A 19,912-nucleotide genomic window follows, 5' to 3' on the forward strand; every position below is an offset into this window, starting at 1 on the left:
GTCTTGGTTAGCACTTTCGCCTCGCAGCAAGAGGAGCCGGGTTCAATCCCAGCTTGTGGCACTGGGTGAAAAATCGGAACCACTTCTACTGCGTAGAATTCACAAGTTCTTTCCCCACTGGTTAAAGGGGTTTTTACCCAAGCTCTTCGGCTTCCCCTTCCATAAAAACTTGTTGAGGTTAAAGGTAATAGTTAGTATAGGGAGCTGTTGGCTCACGTGGCACGAAGGGCTTGCTACCACCCTCCTACGCATTGTAACCCGGTCACCTGTTTAAGGCATTATAAGTCGCTAGAGGATTTGGGCCTAAGGTGGTGCCTTTGGCATTAGCCTAGCTGATTAGGTCATTTGCGTTTAATTTGTGGAAGATAATTCTAATATCTGTAAATTACTAAGGCAAAAAGAACAATGACTTAACAGACAACATTGTAATATTACTGTGCATATATTGATAAAAATTTAATGAAATTGAAACCAAAACAAGGATGAAACAGACCAAATTCATTTTAAAATATTACGGCACATTTATAACTAAATCTTCTAATTGACAATGATCAGACATTGCTTGTTCAAAAGCACACGGGGTTTTCACAAAAATTATAAAAATAGTTATAATAATTATAAAATAAAAATACTAATTATAAAAAATTATGAAAGAAATAAATAATTAAATCTAATTTATCGTTAAAATTCGCCTACAACCAAAAATGTTTGATTTTTTCTATTTAAAAATTATTTGTTACCTTTGAAATAGACTTCAAAAAAACTTATTATCTTGTATTATTTATTCTTTCAAGACGAATTGAGAAAAATGGTTCTACTTGTAATATATTTCGATGTGATACTAAAACTCAGCGGTAGTGTTTGAAGTGGGAAACTGCCCTCGTAAGCAGTTCATTAAATACGTATCCCTAAAACTGGAATGATCTCAACTCTTAAAACTGTCATCTTGACCTTCAAAACGCATTTCTCGATAATGTGATAAAATATTGACGCATTCACATTTTGCCTACAGGGAAATATTCAAAAAGGGGCGGAATCCACCCGAGGTACCTTCCTATTTAAATATGTTTGAGGTAGATGGCGACACTATAAAGGTTATGAAAAATTAACTTTTTTAAAATGTTATTAATTTATTACTAAATTATAGTACTTCATTATGTATATAATTTTTGTAATTTAAATTAACAATTAATTTTAACAGTAGTTTACACTCTTCGCCATAGATGGCACTATAATATGATTTTAAACTATCCAATCAGGGAAGATAATTTTGTATTTTAAATCTCGACAAAACCGTTCTCCACTAAAACTGAAAACTTTCAACTAATCGTTGAAAATAAAAATTATTACGTCATGTTGCTATCAGAGCGCCATCTAATAACAAATAATGCCATCACCACGTTACCTCGGATGAATTTTACCCCTTTCAAGTCGTCTTTGCCTGTTATAAATTGTAAATCGATCTATATTTAAAGCTTATATTGAAAAATAACTAACATAACCAGGTGATATCGAATCGACCTAAAGATATATCTCATATATTATCAGATCAGTTAGTACGGGTCAAACTGCAAGGCACATACATGGAGTTTAAACCCGAAACTAACCTGATTTCATAAGAGTAGATTTAAGTTGAATCACAGTTATCGTTTTTACATATCCTCCGATAAGTTATTTGGATAAATCAGAAATCACATAATTTGCATTTACGTTCATATATTATCAGATCAATTTCAGTTTCAAATTTATCGTGGAACCCTCGCTTGATATAATTAAATGAGATTGGCATTACAGCGTATTTAAGAATAAATTCTACACTCAAATAAGATTTCAATAGCTCATAAGTTTGACTTTTTATCAGCTATATTCCCGTTTAGGTCAAGTGAAAAATAAGACTCGTACAAGACTGTAAAAAGAGGATTTTTTGAAAACATAAATCTTAAATGTTAAGATCTAAAAGAGTCTTGAATTAGGCCTAAATTACATAATTGAAATAAAATTACGCAGATAAAAATATCCTTATTTAAACCTTAAAATATTCTTTTTATAAGATTGGCAGTACAGTGTTTAAAAGGCTAACATTGACGTTCAAATAATGAATTTAACTTATCAAAATGTTTCTCTAAGCACTTCGAACAAAATTTGTGAGTTTCACAACTTTCCTACATTTTGTGCATTTAGATTTCCATTTTACTCCAGTGGCGTAGACGAGAGGGGGCTTCGGTGTCCCCCCTTGGAATGTTTTCAAGGCTTTTGATGAAATCTATCTGATTGAAACTGAAAATATCGCTTTCTTGAAGAACGCGCTGAAGATCAAAATGCCACAACATATCTCAAAAGTGAAACGATTAAATTTTTCAGAAAGACGGTTTCCGAGATTTAAACGCTTAAAATAAACCTTGTTCTCCCTCGGTAAATACAAAACACGTTTAAAACACGGTTACTTAAATTTAAATACATACTTCACTATAAAAATTACGGTTAAATAATAGTTTGGAAGGTTTGAGTCTATTTGATCGAATCCCAAATGATCGAACGGGTCCCATTTGATCGAATTTCCATTTGATCGAATTGTATTTGATCGAATGGCATTTGATCGAACGAAATTTGATCAAAAGCTACTGTAGGGTAAAACTACTAGTTTTTGGGAGTAAATCGAAAAGGCAACGGTGCATACGTGCCTACAGCGCGCGTACATCAACCTAACCTAACCTAACCTAACCTAACCTGACCCTATTTATATATATCAAAAACAACGGGCCGTTATCGTCGATGTCATAAAAAATTCCATCATATAGTGTATAAAGTAAAAATCTCTTCATCTTTGTGGCTTAATACAGTTAAAGCAATGAATTATTCCATCATTATTCCTTCTGCACTTAAGCAATGAATTATTCCATCATTATTCCTTCTGCACTTCATATTGACATTCGGTAAAATAAAAACATATTAACTGGTACTATAAATACTATTGAATTTGATCAAATAGTATTCGATCATTTGAAGGTTCGATCTTATGAAACAAATGACAAATGGGATTCGATCAAATGGTATTTCGATCAATTGCAACGTATAATGATCGACTGTCGATCACATATTTTTTGATCAAATGGACCAACACCGTTTGGAAAGGGTTTATTTAAACTGCTTAAGCCGTTTTATGATTTATAAATTGAACGCAAAAGTTGTTTTACCAAAAACGTTTTTTAATAATCTATAAAAGGTTTCATAATGGACTTAACAGTTTCTTAGGGATAATGCAATTATTTTTACGAATTTTTTTATCACGCCACGAAATCATTTTACGATATTAGTGAAATTTGAGTTTCCAAGATAGCTTTACATCGTATAAATTACTTCCATCTAAGAAAACCAATTAATTTCAAGGAAATATTTCTTTAACGTTCATTCATAAAAACGGCACACCCCACACAATTTCGTATAAAAACAAATTTATATTTTTGTTTTATTCTTAGGAATTCAAAAACCAAATAAAAAGTATTGTTTCCTTTATTTTTCTCGCCAAATAAGAAGATCAACGGCTTGATACATTTATTTTTATTGGCTCTAAGCCCTTGTAATATTTATTCACGATGAGTAATTAATCTTGAAGTAAAGACTAGTGTTTTCAAATTGTCAACACACACTTTTCTAGATTTAAAAATAAAATCAACAAAAATATTAAAATAAATTAGAGATTAAATTACGACCAGAATGGATATTATTTTAACATTTTAAATTGACCATACTACATGCACTATTTTTGCAGTTTAAATTGAGAGTACTACAAGCATTATTTTTGCAGTTTAAATTGCCAGTATAACATGCATTATTTTTGCAGTTTAAATTGACAGTACTACAAGCATTATTTTTGCAGTTTAAATTGACAGTACTACAAGCATTATTTTTTCAGTTTAAATTGACTGTATTACATGCATTATTTTTGCAGTTCAAATGGAGACTAAAATTAATATTATATTTTCCGCTAAAAATAAGTTTAAATAACCCTAGAAATATACGCCTAAATTAAATCATAAACAAACCTGCTTTTCCATCTTAAACAAGACTAAATTTAGAGGAGGAATAACAGAAATTTAAAGGAGTGGTAGGGGATGAGTTGAGAAGTATACCTGTTTTTTCTCATTTTCCTATGATGACTTAAAAGAGCGCCAGACAGCTTCAAAGTGTGGCCTACTAGCCCCTGGAAGTAGGCTGCAACGAGCGTCAAACCAAACGGCAGGGAAATGCGAACATTAAGGTTTGAGTTCGTGTGATAGGTAAAAAAGGAGTTTGTAAACAAATCGTGGTAACCAGCGTAAAAAAAGTAAACTTGAACACTATGAACAGTATTTAAAATCCCTGCTGCTTGGTTTGGCGCTTGTCGCAGCCTACTTCCAGGGGCTAGTAGGCTATCTATTAACTCATCGTAGGAAAATGGGGAAAAATATAGGCATACTTCTCGACTCACCCCCTACAACTCCTTCAAATTTTGGGAAACCTTTTGAAACATCCTTTATAATAAGACTCTTAATTTTAGAAAATGATTCGTGAAAAGAAAAGGTTAAATAAAAGGCTTATCATAATTATAAATTAAATTAAAAAAATCCGAGACTGAATTTAGACCCTTGGTAAATTTAGACCTTGGCATTAAAAACGTAATAAGACTCTTCATTTTTGAAAAAGATCTTGAAAAAAGGTAAAATTAAAGGCTTATCATAACGGTAATAGTTAGTGTAGGGAGCTGTTGGCTCGAACGCGTGGCATGCAAGGCTTGCCACCACCCTCCTACGCATTGTAACCCGGCCACCTGAATTAAAGGCTTTAAAAGTCGCTCGATGACTTAGGCCTAAGGTGGTGCCTTGGGTATTAGCCTAGCTGATTATTATTTTTATTATTATTATTATTATTATAAATTGATTTCAAAAATCCAAAGTCGAATTTACACCTTTGGTTAATTTAGACCTTGGCATTAAACACCACTCTTCATTTTCGAAAAATATTTCGAAAAAAGGCTTATCATAATTATAAAACTATTTTCAGAAACGCATTTCGTTTTTATGATATCACCATAAATCTTGTGAATGGAACGAACGAATTTAATTTGACCAGAAATATCAACCCCGATAATCGATCGCGCGCTGCAGTTCTCGAAAACCCGGACAATTCACTTTTATTCCGTTGGCACGATCCTTGAATCAGAGCATCTTGTGTCGATCATTATTTCTCCGGGCCGTTCCCATTAAAACCAACGAGATTGTTGTCTCTAGCTTGTTTTAAAAAAGGATCTAAAAATTTACTGCTTCTCGACTTTTTACTTAAAGAGCTGCCGACCTAATCACATATACTCCTTAAAAAATGGACGGAAGAGGGGAGAAAATTACGACCCTTTAAATTTATCCTCTAAATTCCTTTCCTATATAAAAACGAACTGAACCTAGCCAAAAAAAAGGAATAAAAATTTGAAAAAATAAAAATGATAAAAGTACAATAAAAAGTAAAAAAAAAAGAATAAAAATTAGAAAAATAAGGAAAAGAAATTAGAAAATAAATATTTAAAAGAAGCTCAATGAAGCTGGAAGTAACTTTACTCGCTCTCTAGATAATAAGGTTTTAAGCCTTGGGATACTCAAGTTCAAAAGTTACAAGGTTTGACATAAACTTTCGCTTGATCTAGATCCAAAAATGTATCAAAAAATGGTGCTAAGCTTAAGCCTAACAGCCGGTTCATTTTTTTCTGAAAAATATCTATAAGCCTATTTTTTCTGACAAAGAACTTTTCATATTTGGATATATTTTTATCTTTTACCGAAGATTTATACATTTATTACTTTGCTTATGAAAAAAGGAAAAATGTTCTAAGAAAAATAAGATAAATGTCTTTTTAAATTGAAGAAGTTCACTGGTAGTCGATGTACGTTATACCAAAAGTACATAATATATATTTGAAAAGAAATGTATTCGTCTCAGATATAAGCATGCAACATACATGTATACCTTCGCAACGTTGAGACAATTTAAAATGGTCGCAGAATTATACAACGAGTAACGTTTTAAGTAATTAAAAACGGACGAACATAAATTATGTAGAATTCGAATTTTTAAAATTCATTACTTGCACAAAATCTAGATGTCGCTTCCTCAAACAATAAACCCATTAAAGCAACTGTCGGCTCTATCATAGCCACCTGTATTATGATAAGGCCTTTGTTAATTAGAGATGGCAATGAATCTTACGGATTCTTGGAAAAAAGATTTTAATGGAGAGTGTGGTGCCATCTATTAATGGCAAAGGAAGCTTAAATTCAAAATAGTGAAACAATAACGTTGTCAGAGAACCACTTAAGAGAATTATAAATAAACTTATACTCTGCTTAGTGGATTTTTAAATCTCAATTATATATCCCATATAAAATATATTGTTAAGAAATACTTTAAGTTATTGTCAAATTTTCAAAAGAGCCAATCAACGCGAAGTGTACTTACGTCCCGAACTTTGGGTCAAAATGTAGCTTAAGCATTTTGTTTTGATTTTTACGCTAGCGACATCTGTTGAAAAAGAGCTACTTCACATGGAGGCGACACTTGCTTTAAAGAAACCACGAAACTTTATCACACTGAAGATCTAGGATGAAATATAATGTTCTTCGCGGAACTGGTGTAATTAAGTATAAATCAACGAATTTAGATTTAATTTAATTAAGAGCCAATTAGGTAAGTTAACTTCTGTTCGAGCCAAGGCTTAATGTCTAATCGGCGCCAAGTTTAGCGTACCACTTGTCCACGTCACGCCCGAACATTCGATTGTAAACCACGCCCAATTTTATGGGAATCATAAGCGTCACCAGGAGGTATGAACTTTAATATTAATGGTGGATCAATTAATTTCACATTTCGGCCAACAGATACTACAGTTAGTTAAATTGATGTTAGCAACAAGCCCACGTGCGTTTTGTAATACAAACCGCCTGTTTAAATGAGGAACTCATTAGTAATACTAGGAACCTGCTGGGGTACCCGATAAATCTGAATTTATAACCAAGAAGATGATTTCATCACACACCGTTAAAAATAAAGGTCTTATTTTAGACCTCTAAAGTGCTTAAAACATTTTCCAATATTTAAGACCATTCAGGGTTTTATCATAGAACATATTTAAACCTTCTGCTCCCCAAATTCAGTCCTTTTGTGGAGTGTTTAAGTACTTATTTTACACTCTTAATCCTTTTTAACTTTATTTTCAGTCCATTATAGGCCCTTATTTAATACTTTTTTTTATTATTATTCAATACGACTCAAAATATTAACCATTAACATGGCCAGATGAAGCTGGTTTTCGCTCGGGGGAAATAGTCGTTGAACGAAGGGAGTTGATCACGTAAAGTATCATTTAATACTTTTAGTTTTTGATATACACCTAGCAAAAATTCTTTAGTGGCGATATTTGGGTACTAATAGTTTGAAGCAATAATCAATATCCCCTATATTTAAATCTGTTATCAAAGTTTTAAATACTTTAAATACTTAACCTTAGTTAAATATTCCTGGTGAATGGAATTTCTTCGCATTATGTTATTTCAAATATTAGTCTCGAAATTGGTCCATATCATTTTTTTCTTCGTTTAAAGGAATTAAATGGGTATTCAAAAGGACTAAATGTTAGAACATAACATTTTTATACCTTTACCACCAGGACTGGAAAAGGTTTATTCTTAGGGCTAGTTCCTTTTCAATACCCCAAAAGGTATTGTATTAAACATGAAAGACTAAAATGGGTCTACAATAATTGATAAGACCGTTTTCAGTAACTAAATGGTTTGAAATAAATTAAAAGTCCAATTTTGATCGTTTTATAAACCTTTATTTTTAACAGTGCATTCGTTACGAAAATAGACCGCTGCAATAACTGTCTCCACGAGTGGCACCGTACCCAATATAACCAACTGGTATTGACAATATTAACCAATTTTACGTTGACTACATAATAACTTGAATTTTATTATGCGGCCTAGTGTCTATATAGAAGAAGGCGTTTAAAACAAATTGCAATAATTTAAGCTTTTTCGTGAGTATGAATAAAGAAACTCAGTCTTTTGGCTAAGGTCAAAGTGTAGTATCTAGCTGGGGTACCCGGTAATTCCTAACCTAATTAATAAATGAATTCAATTAATTAAAGTTGTTTTGCCGACCGTAATCGTCGAAAACCACAGTCAGGGTACCACGAGATAGTATACCAAATATGGTCGACCTAAGTTGAAAGCTGTAGATCCCTATAGCGGACAAACATCTATACAAACAAATAAACATTAATCTTTATATATTTGATGATTATCTAGTTGCGGGGAGGGGGTGGGAGAATCGTGAGTTGATCCTACCCACCAAATCAGTCAGTGAACGACGAGAGTTGAGATTTCCCGGCTGTGACAGTATTTTAGAAATCCTTTCCATAACGTTCCGCCGCATATTTTATTTTAAATAAAATGTCCTTAACAAATTGCTTAAAATATGACGTTCTGAATCAAAGAAAAAAGGCTCAAATATTTCGATTTCAAATTGAATCAATTAATTTATATTTCTGTCGGAACTCAAACCCCACCGCCAACTTTACTGCTAAGTTAGTTTTAAAATATGTACGTATCTATGCGGTTTTAAAAAGTATAAATCTTAAGTTAATATGCGTAGGTTTATTTTAAATTTCGAAAATCATTTTTCAATTTAAGGAAATCACGAAATCTCCGAAACGTTTCGAATATCCCACAAGATATTTTTTCAAAAGTTTAATAAATCAAAATCATCAAACAGGCAGAAGCATTCAGATTAGACCCAAATAAATATAATTAAATTAAATTAAAGTCTACCTGCACCCAAAAATTTAAATTTAATATTTTATAAGAGTATGTATAGTTGTGAACGCTGTAAAAATTTCATATTAAAATATTAATTATTTTATAAGTTATTCCAAATAGAAAAAGGGAATTTTACCAGACAAACATGAAATTTTGAATGTATGACGTAGTAGAAGCCAAACAAAAAATATTTTACTCAAACCGCCAAATTGGCTAGACCATGGTTACGTATGGCAACGTTTGGCTACACCCTAGAAATTAAAAAGCTAAATTTCCAGGACAAGTTATGTCGCGTTGTACGATGAAAACATACTAAATAGAGGGCTCTGATTACCGTATCATGGTTTTAAACAGTGGATGAAACTATCTTTACCCCATCTGTATGAAAGAAACATTTCTACCAGGGAATAATTATTTCCTGGTTGGCGCTGCTCTAGTCTAAATGAGTACATTAGCGAAACGAATTAAATCTTATTTACACTCGAGCCCGCCAAATTAACTAGCATCTGTGACCTCAGTGATGCTATAAATTAAGTCACGCGCACTTTTGAAAACGGAATAACCTTCTATAGGAGGTGCTATAAGGAGATGCACCGATAAAATAGTAGACAGTGCATATATACTTTAAGTAGATATGAATGTAAATTTAATTTCCTTTACTAGAGCACTAAAAAGCTTGTTTAAGTGCTAACGATATTTTCTTGATGCTAATAGTTCTTTTTCGGGATACATTTTGTAATTCGATTGTGATTTTCTATGATTTTAATAACGGAAAATTAGAATTCGTTTGTATTTTTCAAAACTTTATTAACGGTAAAATATAACCCGATTGTGATTTTCTAAGACTTTAATAACGGGAAAATATAATTCGATTATGATTTTCCAGGACTTTAATAACGGTAGAATATAATTCGATTATAATTTTCCAGGACTTTAATAACGGGAGAATATAATTCGATTATGATTTTCCAGGACTTTAATAACGGGAGAATATAATTCGAATATGATTTTCCATGACTTTAATAACGGGATAATATAATTCGATTGAGATTTTTTAAGACTTTAATAAGGGGAAAATATAGTTTGATTGTGATTTTCCACAACTTTAATAACGGAAAAATATAATTCGATTGTGATTTTCCAGGACTTTAATAACGGGAGAATATATTTCGATTATGATTTTCCAAGACTTTAAAACGGGAGAATATAATTCGATTGTGATTTTCCGAGACTATTACACCGTGAAATTATTCGTTAGTTATTTTCTTAGATACTTCTCTCTTATCGGAAATACTATACGCTTCTGATAGAGTGTGATCCTCGTAATATTATTGAGCTGCAGCATTGTTTCGTTTTCCTCGTCTGGTACTATACATATAGTTAATCATATTTCGTTGAAGGTACCTATTGCGTCTAAAGAAAAGTCTGAGATTTCATATTGCGGGGCTCTTGAAGATGCAGGTTTTATACGCGGAAAAGAGTGGAAGGAAAAAGTTGTAGAACTCGGCAGAGAGAAAAGATTGATTTATCATTTACCGGCACTCTCGAGAAAATATGAAAGAAAAACATCTGCTTGTTGGGCGCGAGAGGTACCGAGTTCATCAGTCAAAAATAAGATTTGTATTTGTTTGGCCAATTCCATCACCACGATGTGTCCATTAACTTTGTCTAGCTCTCCAACGGTGATAGTTTTCCTCGCATACTTTAGTCTTATATTTTTCCACATTTTTTTCCGCCGCTTCTGGCGCGCTAAGGCGGATAAAAATCTCGTAAGTCATAGCATCGGACTCGCCACACCGAAGGAGTTTCCAATTTTTCCTTGGAAAATAACAGGGACGCTCGGATAAAAGCAAATTGAATAGGCGGTGGCGGAATAGAGAATATACATCAGAGAACGGGTAGCCCCGTGAAGACCGCGGAGTCACGCGGAAATGTTCTATTGATTTCCAGCTGAACGCCGAAAATATCCTCTCTCCCTCTCTCCGTAGAACTTACCGATACGCGATACGACGACTATTTTTATCCCTAATGGTAAAAGTGAAACTTCTTTTTTTTTCCTGGTACACTTACATTTATTTGTATTTTTTTCATTATTTTATTTCTATTATTTTATTTCTATTATTTTATTTCTATTATTTTATTTCTATTATTTTATTTCTATTATTTTATTTCTATTATTTTATTTCTATTATTTTATTTCTATTATTTTATTTCTATTATTTTATTTCTATTATTTTATTTCTATTATTTTATTTCTATTATATTATTTTATTTTTATTACTTTATTTTTATTACTTTATTTTTATTAATTTATTTTTATTCTTTTATTTTATTATTTTACTTATATTATTTTACTTCTATTATTTTATTTTATTTTTATTATTTTATTTTTATTATTTTATTTTTACTATTTTATTTTTATTATTTTATTTTATTATTTTTTTAAATTTTTTTTCATTATTTTATTTTTATTATTTTATTTCATAATTTTATTTTTATTTTATTATTTTATTTTTATTATTTTTTTATTCTTTAATTGGTCATTATTTTATTTTTGTATTTTTTCATTTTTTATATTTCATTATTTTTTTTTATTTTTTCATTATTTTATTTTTGTTATTTTTTTCATTATTTTATATTTCATTATTTTTTTTATTAATTTTATTTTATAATTTTATGTTCATTATTTTTCATTATTTTAGTATATGTTGGTTTTTACCTTTAAATTTTTGTTATTGGTTTTTTCAAATTTTATTTATATATTTTTTGTTTTATTTTGTTTTTCAATTTGAGGTTATTGCTTTTTTCATTTTCTTATGGGTTTTATTATTTATTTATATATATAATTAGTTATGTTTTTAATTTTAAGATATTACTTTTTTTCTTATTATTTTGGTTTTATTCATAATTGTTTTTAAATCTGTTTTTTTTAGTTTTAAATTATCTTATTGCTTTTATTTTATAATTTCATTAAGGTCAAAGGTCGCCATTACATTTGTATATTAAATGCTAAACGTAATATAATTGCCCAATATTGAAGTCAGTTAGGAAGTAAATATTTTCAATAGTTTTAGATATATTCCAATTTTAATAGGTGAAACGTCATTTGTCAAATTTACGATTCATGATTAAAGGGATACTTTTAAAACTAAGCCCCTTTGAAGTACCGGATCATCTACATTAAAATTTATATCTGATATAGAAGCAGAACTTGCGGAATTTTGGATCTAAGGGATTTTCTTAAATCCTTGATGTTGAATTTTTCATTTTAGAATTGATTCTCAGCTACAGATTTTTAGATTTTTCAAATGTATTTTAAATTATTTTAATTAATTTAAGGTACTTCGATAATTTTTTATACTTTTTGTATTTTATGTACATTAAATATCTTTAAATCCAAATAACTAAATGTTTAGAAAATATTCATTACATAGCTTACCATTAGAAAGTAATATATTTAGAAACTGGAAAACTTCGTTTTTTGAAAAGAGAATTTTAAAATAATAAAGGACGTCGAATGCACGAAAATGAAAAAGAATGGTTTAAATTATTAATGTTATTTTATTCCCGCTTTTAAAAATAATGTATGCATATTATTCGCTACGAAGGTTTTTCTACGCGTACTTTCGTGGTACAAAACTCAAATCCTTAAATAAAATATCATTCAATTAGCGATGAATACAGTATATATTCCGTTGGATTTATTTTATGTATGTAAAACACAAAAATTTATATTCAATGTTAGACATTCCTCAGGAATTTAATGAACAAAGCGATGAAAACTAAAATTGTGTAATATTTCTAGTTAAAATGTAAATTCCTACTTAAAAACTTTAAGGGGAACGGACAAGATTTAACCATTTAGATAGCCCTATAGCCCATTAAAAACTAAAATGTATGGCGAAAACCGCATCAAAAATATTGAGTGGTTAATTTTTAATAAAATAAAGTAATTTCGGGAAATCGAAAAGCACGCGTCCGCCGCGACACCTGGTGAGAAGTCGGTGAGACAGAAAAACAACGTAAAACGCGCGCTGCTGAAGACGCATAAAAATGTTTCGCAGGCGCGGCGCGTTCCAGTTATAAGAGACTTAAGCCTAAATTGCGTGATTTTAAAAATTAGGATAGTTCGCAAATCACTCATACGGGGTTTGGGGCGCTGGCGGCAGCCCCTAAGATGGCGGCGAAAATTCAAACCCAAACACCTGGCGTTATTTTTCGTTTCAACTTTTTGGGACAAAAGCTATTTTTTTAAGACAAAAAAAGGTACGTGTTAGTATATTGAGCATCTTGTTTATCTTTTGATACGGAAATAAGGCCATATTTGGAAAAGCTTGGCCGTTCCCCTTTAATTCTCGAAATAGTCACCCAACCAATTGTCACATTCGCTGAAACCTCACACTTGTTTTCACAGTATTGTTTTAACCACTTCCTGAAACTCACTATTACGGAAAGGGGAAAACCGAAGAATTCGGAGGAAACCCCTTTAACAAGTAGGGAGATAACTTGCAATATCAACGCATTAGGATAAGTGACATAATTACCAAAAGTGTGACAATCCCTGTACTTCCGTATGCTAAAGGTTTAATGAATGCTCGACTCGAGATCGACCACATAAAAAAACTATTTATTGTCGCCTTTCTGGATCTTGTTCAGTCTATAGTATTATATGGTAGGTAGATGGCGATAGCATCTCCACAGAAACACTATAAATAAAAAATACACTAACTTTGACCAGTGCTACTTAGTTCCTCCGTTCCTCACTACGAGGCGTTATTGGTTGGTTATAACTTCCTTCCCGCCCCAAGGCATACTTTCCCTTCTCCCCTCCCAACTTGTATTTCGCTCGTAACATTCATTAAGAAATAGGTCCGATTGACACACTTTTGGTAATTATGTCACTTTTGGCATTAGGAACTCGTGGTTCCTAGTTTTCACCCAGTGACACAAGCAGCGATTTTACCCGGCTCCTTTTTCTGTGAGGTGCAAACCACCACCGAATTGTGCTAGAAAGGTGGTTGAGGTTAACTGTAATAGTTAGTGTAGGGAGCTGTTGGCTCGTGTGACATGATGGGCTTGCCACCACCCTCCTAAGCATTGTAGCCCAGTCACTTGATTTGAAGAGGCACTAAAATTGCCTAACTGACATGGGCCTAGGAAGGTAACCATCTGATTCTAAGCCCTCATTTATACACATTTTATTCATAAAATTTTTAGAGCCAAAATTTCAATTCATCATAAAAAATCCAATGAACTGTTTATTTATGGATATTATTCACGTCTATTATACGATTTAATATGCAACGAATAAGTTTTTATTCGAATAATTTTCGGGTATGGATATAAAAGAAATGAACCGAAAATTTCCTATCTGAACGCCGAGACCTAGAAATTTTTAGAGTTCCACAATAATTCATCATTAAATGTTTGTTTGAAGTACAAAGTTGGGTCTATTTCTCGTTAACGGTTTAGTAAATTATGGGCAGTCAACGGTCCATCCTTTTTATGCTGTAAAAATATGGAAAATGATGAACTGGAGAACAACTGTTTTCAGATTTATCTTCACTTTATCTACCAAATGGTTTAAGCCTTATATCTTTCCTTCAAAAGACTGAGCTAAAAATAGGGTCAAGGTCAAATTGGGCATCCTACTTTATAAAATAAAAATATTTGGTATTAATATTTTCAAGAAATGTTTATAACTAGGATAAAATACGAACTTGCAAATACAGAAGAGGTAACGAATAGCTTTGTGGTAAGATTTATCAGTTAAAATACTTGAATTCACAATTTTATCTAATATAAAAAACTATGTTTTATTTATCTGCCTTTTTAAGTTTTTTATTTGATCTTACGTTGAAAATATGGTGGTCAATATGTCTGCGTTAAGTTTATATATATATATATATATATATATATATATATATATATATATATATATATATATATATTTATATATATATATATATATTAAAGGGGTTTTCTACTGATTTCTTTGATTTATCCTTTTTATAAAGAGGTTTTGAAGAAAATATTTAGTCGCAATTTCTTATAATGGAGTTCATCGTATTTAATAAGATAAAGATCCAAATTAGGCTTATAAATTCAATGTTCAAATTTTATTTTTTGTTCTGTTTATGAAATCCACAACATGTTCACAGTTTATTCATCGAAGAAAATATATTTTTTGTAGTACAACCGGTTTCCGTTTTACTAAAAATGGAAAAAGGGGTTTTTTTTAAATAGTAAATTAACTATCAGACGCTAAATGTCACTCATCTAAGATTCAACAATAAATTTTGTCCTAAGAAATTGGTGGACAAACTATTCGATGCAAACAGAATTGGATACATCTAGATGAGTCTCGATTCCACGTAGTTCCAAATTACAATCCAAATTCAATCGATTTAAACAGAATCGGATTCAAACTCGATGAGTCTCGATTCCACGAAGTTCCAAATTACAATCCAAATTCAATCGATTTAAACAGAATCGGATTCAAACTCGATGAGTCTCAATTCCACGAAGTTCCAAATTAGAATTCAAAATACTTCGATTCAAACAGATTTGAAATCAAACATGAATTATCTCGATCTCAAGTAAATCCAAATTTGACCATTGGATTGAGTCAATTTCGTCAGGGTTTCCTCCTAGTTTGGCCTTTAAAACAATTTAGTAGACCTTTGAGGGTTACCCAATCGGAAACAGACCCCGATCCCGAGCCCATCGTTCCTACGTACAGTAATTCGGTCAAATTCTAAATAATTCGCACCCACTGCTCACCGGAACTACGGGATAACATCCGTCCTCCGTGTCTCTATTAGAAGTTTTCTAAGGTTGCGACTGAGTATATCGGGTCTGTGGCCATGCCTCCGGTCAACAAGGCGTTCGTTTTAGAGAGGAACGGAGTACGGTAATTGGGTGGGAAATAAGAGTAATAATCCCGCATTTCGCCCACAGCGCACGAGACTTTCCAATCCCTTTTGTTAAAGGAATGTACGCTTTTAGCACTGGGGCACCCAATAGAAGTTCGCCGACGCAAAAAAAAGAGAAGATACAAATAGACGTAGATGTTTGAGAAAATAAAAGGGGAAAAACTAAAAGGGATGGTATAACAAAAATTATTACTTCTTATACGCGGTGGCCCTATTTCGCTTATAGAAAAAAAAAGAAAATAATATATCATATTAGATGGTGCACTCTGGAGACCTCCGTCCCTTATTGATTTTACCTCCGGAGCCTTTTATATCGATATTTTTTCTTCCTTCGTATCCCACCCACTCTCTTCGGGTTGTTTTTTTCCCGGGCCTTTGCTTATTTTTCCGGGCCTGGGTATAAAGGGAGCCTATTTTTTAACGTCTTTTTGAAACAGTCGATACCGGAGTTGGCGGCTATTATGCGTTTAAAAAATGAGTTTACTGGAAAATATTGAGCTTATCAATAATATATGATACCGGGGAGCTAAAATTGAAAGGGCACGAGCGCTAAAATATTCTTAAGGTGCCGCTGGGCCCCAACGTACGGACATAAAACATTTCCCACGCGCGCATGTTAATAAATAAAACGGCCTGGTCACTCTCTGTTCTTAAGACTCTCAGCGACTTACAGTTCAAAGGCTGCTTTTCACAAGAGCAACAACGCCACGATCGCGAGCATCGACGCAAAAAAAACGCGTTAGGCTTAACGGAGATTTTTTTACGTGGACGCGAAAAAACTGCGTTAGGCTTAAATGAGATTTTTTGCTTCCGGCTCGTAGTCGCCCCGTTTTGGTTCTAGTAAATACTAGCCTTTTACCAAATCGCAACAATAGGTTATAAAAACAACAGTTTATATTCGTAGGGCTCACGTCTTTGATATATATGAATGGGTGAAGAGTTTCTACTTTTGCTGGGCTATCCATCTTCGGCAAACCAGTGAAAGAAAAATTGTAGCTTCACTTATTGTTATTGAGAACGGCTACGAAGATTTTTGGTTTCTTATACGAAACTTTTAGTCGGGAAAATAGATCGAATGGTTCACATTATTGACGGGATATATTTAACCCGTTGTTGACGGTGCCGTAGCATTTTACGTCAACTAATTTATAACAGGACCTTGATAGCCTGTAGTCATAACATAGAGATAATTTTAATTTTATTATTACGCAGGAATTAATATAATATATCCCGTCAATAATGTGAACCAGATCGAGTCATTCTTAAATTGGATGTCCGAGGCCTGATTATTCATGGCCTCGGTAGTCCAATGGTAGTGGCGTTGGGACGGTAACCCAAAGGTCGTAGGTTCGATTCCTACCCGAGGTGATATGATTTTTCTCAGTCACTCTGGTATGGAACAATACGCAGAAGTATTCCTTGATTTAAAATGAAAAACTTCGAATTATATTAATTCCTGCGTAATAATAAAATTAAAATTATCTCTATGCTTTATTTAACCATTGAGAATTAAGTCAGTATTTATTTAACCACAGTTCCTGAGCTTGTTGGCACTTAAATAAATAATAATAATAATAATAATCAGCTAGTCTAATACCCAAGGCACCACTTTAGACCCAAGTCATCTAGAGACTTATAATGTCTTTAAGCAGGTGGCCGGGTTACAATGTGTAGGAGGGTGGTAGCAAGCCCTTCATGCCACGCGAACTAACAGCTCACTACACTAACTATTACTTTTAAACTTGTAAATCCTTTGTTCCTCCCTGTATAGCCTACTGAAATGTAAATTCTTAAATTAATAAATAAAATAAATATATAATTATTTGCTAAACTTATACCAATAATGTATGTATTTATACTCAGGGACAATGAATATGTCGAGATTATTTTTAGCGTTTCTCCAATTCCACCCGTTGGGGCCCCCGGTATGCTCCTCCGCTTTAATAAAATCAAATAATACTGCAATCTCATTGGTTCTTAAAAATTACGTTTTTCGACGCGATTAACGCTGCTGCGAGACGGGGTTAGGGCCTCAACGTGTCCGTCGATAGTCTCGAAATATTCATTCTCCCTGAGTATAAATAAATACATTCTGGCTTATACCCAAAGCACCAAGTAATTTTATTGGGTGTAAATGAACAAATAAAAAAAATTAAGGTTTGGTTAATTTTTACTTATTTAACTCTCACTTTTAAACCTTTTGGTTTTTCGCCAAGAAAGGTTTCTAAACTGTTTCACTTATTTGGTACTAAAAACCATACGTTTTCAATAATATATTTATTTAATGATGAGTTGATTTTTAGCGTTTCTACTAGTACCACTCACGATCAAATTTGGGTAAGATCTTTCTAGTATCTACTAAATATAGCCATTCTAACTAAGTATAAATAAATACTTATCTATATAATATATATAAAGCTTTTACCACCCATAAAATATTAAAATAATTAAAGTTTCAATTTATAGAATTTCGAGGCCTGTTATTTTCTTGTGACGTTTTAATAGTTAACCGGTGTCTCAGACTTTCTGTTAGTACTTGGGCTTTCATACCCTTTAGTGCTAAGCTTTGAGAATTTCAAATCAGACGGTAACCAAACAATTTTTTTTTTGCATACTAACAAATAGGTCAGTGTATAAATACTGGATGATTTTGCTAGTTGTCCAACAGACCGGAAATCCATTCTAACTAGGATGTAAACACCCGTTCGGCTGTTTGCCTGCAGCTTTTGGGGATCCTCTGAGTACACAGAAACCATTGGTCGTAATTTTAAATGTTCCACTGCAGAGTCTCAGCAACACGACGTAAATAATAGGCCATACTAAATATATTATAATTTCAAAGACTCCAAATATAGGCGAAAAACATTTCTTAGTTATTTCAATAAAAAAACTTTAAAAGTTAAAATTAAAATAATCTGTGACGTATCAAATTCCACCATCTGAGCGTAGCTTTGATTTAACTGAATTCCCTCTTTGAAAACTTTTTTTCTTTAGAAGAACTTAAGAATAATTTAGGAAGCTGAAGAATATTTACAAAGAAATATATTTAACGATTTTGGCTTAGAAATATTCACAGGATACTTTAAAGCAGTGCTTTCCAAAAATATGTCCTTGAGGAACTCCAACGGTGGAGGTCTGGGGTTTGATGCCTAGTTCCCAGTTTTGAACCAGTTGTCCATTTGAACCACGGTCCAAGTTTTAAAGGGCACAAAGGGGTTACACTAAACTAGAAGTAATATAATAAAAAGTCTCATGGCGGTAATAAAAAGTATGAAGTCGCATGGCAGTTTTTTTAAATAAAATATTTATTCGGCTCTTTAAACCAATTAATATTAGTAATATGTTATTTAAAAAACCACCTAAAATTACTTTTAAAATTCCAGCCATGGCCATTAAACGTTTTAGTATTCCGAAATGAAGAATTCAGAATTTCCCAGTACTCAGTGTGGGTCTCACTTCTTTCTAATGTCCACCAATTAAATTTCTATTGGTCATATCTGTTTTTATCAGAGTTCGATACAAGTGCAAATATTAATTGAGTCTTTCCTAAGACGCTGAATTGCTTGAACATTTTACATGTTCCGAAAACTAACTCGCTTAGCAAAAAAGACAAATAAAAAGTAATTTAACTAAGCAAAAAAGGTTTAAACCGAATTTAATTACGAGGCAGTAAACCCTTAAGCGGCTTTCCGAAGACATTTTGGTCGGCGAAAGATAACGGCAAGCCCAGGACTATATTTTCAAAATTAAATCCTTGCCAGCTAACTAATAATGATTAAAAAATTAACTGAAATCGTCAATTGTAGGCGCGCCATCTGTGTCGAAGGCGGGCTCTTTAATGCTAAGCCTAATGATGTCTCCAACGAATGTCTGATGACCTTCCAAATTATTTTTTTCCTCTCCGTTCACCGCTCTTAATGTCTTCATTTTAACTGTTAATGAGCGGGGATAGAACGGAGAGAAAAAAAGATTGTGTTGGTTAAAATGAGATTCACCCAAAAAATTTATTCGAGAAAAGTTTAATTGAAAATCCGATAATGTTTTTTTAGCGGAGAAATAAATGAAACTTATGCTAGTCGCGCGCTACACAAAAACGAATCACGGAGATTTCTAAAAATACGTCCGCTTTATTTG

General features: G+C 32.3%; 1 protein-coding gene and 1 non-coding gene across 2 annotated transcripts in view; one reads left to right on the forward strand and one right to left on the reverse strand.

Annotated features, from left to right (window-relative positions):
• Positions 1 to 19,912, reverse strand: part of LOC149960332 (TWiK family of potassium channels protein 7-like) — a 236,387-nt gene that overhangs the window by 81,098 nt on the left and 135,377 nt on the right. The gene's annotated exons all lie outside the window — the stretch shown is intronic.
• Positions 17,074 to 17,146, forward strand: TRNAT-GGU (transfer RNA threonine (anticodon GGU)). Its single transcript has one exon. It is a non-coding gene; the product is annotated as a tRNA-Thr (tRNA).

This window comes from Leiobunum rupestre, chromosome 2 (assembly GCF_980474605.1).
Source record: "Leiobunum rupestre chromosome 2, qqLeiRupe1.1.hap1, whole genome shotgun sequence".
NCBI lineage: Eukaryota > Metazoa > Arthropoda > Arachnida > Opiliones > Sclerosomatidae > Leiobunum > Leiobunum rupestre.